Raw genomic sequence first — 2,014 nt, forward strand, 5'->3', positions numbered from 1 at the left:
ATCATATCAAGTTCAGGTGACAGGTCATCAGGACATATCATCAGAGGTCATGCAAAGGTCACGACGCGCATGTACGCGCGCGTCAAAATTTTAAATTTCCCCAAATCGACCGTGGTCAAGTTTGGGTACGTTTCTGGTCATTTTGAGCATGTCAAGAATTTGCGCGCGCACAGGTATGCGTGCGCGTTCTTGCACCTACCATCGTTATGCATCTTCGAGTCATCATTTCTTTCATGTCTTTCCATTGTTCATTATCTTCTGATTAATTTGATACCTCATTCAGCCTCTTACGACCAATAATACGGGAATGCGCGTCCATTCAAATTTGCATTACGCGCGCGTAAATGGGCTAAAATATGCCTATATAAAATTCACTGTAGCTCTTCAGGGAGTCCGTTGACCCCAATTTTTCTTTTCATATTCGAATAGAGTATGAATAGGAGATATGATTTCATGCCACATTTGACTCTTAATTACATCGTGACGTCATCAAAATGGCGTCGGAACTAAGAACAAGTGTTTTCTGTTTCATGATGTCACCACAGTCATTTAAATTGATTTTAATTCCGTAAATCTTGGTCTGTTCTCGCCAAATTTTCAATATGTTTTAGCTTAGAATGTATCCTTTAGACAATATCTCCACTGTTTCATTTTAAAGCTTGTACTATTCTCAAAACTAGAATTTGTAGAGTTTTGTCATCATGCCAATTTGGAATTGCAAGAATGTACATTCAATGTCAAGTTGACAATATGTTTCCTATTTTGCTCTCTGTGCTTGTCGAACACACTGTGGCCGACTGGATAACACACCTGACTGGTATACCAGGGTTCGGTGGTTCAAACCTCGCTGGACCCCCTTTTTTTTTTTTTTTTTTTTTTGGTCCTTTTTATTAGGTGGTCTGTCATTAAGATGACAGATCACCTATTATATTCGTCAGAATTTACTTTATTTATTTTTATTGCCAAATCTTTGTCCACCTCTATCTCAAAATCGGGCATGTCAATTTCCTTGATTTTCATGTCATGTATGGGCATCATTATGGACATGGGAATGGAAACTTTTCAAGGTTATCAAATCATGATGACGTCATCTAGGCGCCATTTTGTAAAATTAAATGATTGATCATATCATCGCAACTAATCATCAAAAATCATCCATATTTGCATCATATCAAGTTCAGGTGACAGGTCATCAGGACATATCATCAGAGGTCATGCAAAGGTCACGACGCGCATGTACGCGCGCGTCAAAATTTTAAATTTCCCCAAATCGACCGTGGTCAAGTTTGGGTACGTTTCTGGTCATTTTGAGCATGTCAAGAATTTGCGCGCGCACAGGTATGCGTGCGCGTTCTTGCACCTACCATCGTTATGCATCTTCGAGTCATCATTTCTTTCATGTCTTTCCATTGTTCATTATCTTCTGATTAATTTGATACCTCATTCAGCCTCTTACGACCAATAATACGGGAATGCGCGTCCATTCAAATTTGCATTACGCGCGCGTAAATGGGCTAAAATATGCCTATATAAAATTCACTGTAGCTCTTCAGGGAGTCCGTTGACCCCAATTTTTCTTTTCATATTCGAATAGAGTATGAATAGGAGATATGATTTCATGCCACATTTGACTCTTAATTACATCGTGACGTCATCAAAATGGCGTCGGAACTAAGAACAAGTGTTTTCTGTTTCATGATGTCACCACAGTCATTTAAATTGATTTTAATTCCGTAAATCTTGGTCTGTTCTCGCCAAATTTTCAATATGTTTTAGCTTAGAATGTATCCTTTAGACAATATCTCCACTGTTTCATTTTAAAGCTTGTACTATTCTCAAAACTAGAATTTGTAGAGTTTTGTCATCATGCCAATTTGGAATTGCAAGAATGTACATTCAATGTCAAGTTGACAATATGTTTCCTATTTTGCTCTCTGTGCTTGTCGAACACACTGTGGCCGACTGGATAACACACCTGACTGGTATACCAGGGTTCGGTGGTTCAAACCTCGCT

This window comes from Lytechinus pictus, unplaced genomic scaffold (assembly GCF_037042905.1).
Source record: "Lytechinus pictus isolate F3 Inbred unplaced genomic scaffold, Lp3.0 scaffold_34, whole genome shotgun sequence".
NCBI lineage: Eukaryota > Metazoa > Echinodermata > Echinoidea > Temnopleuroida > Toxopneustidae > Lytechinus > Lytechinus pictus.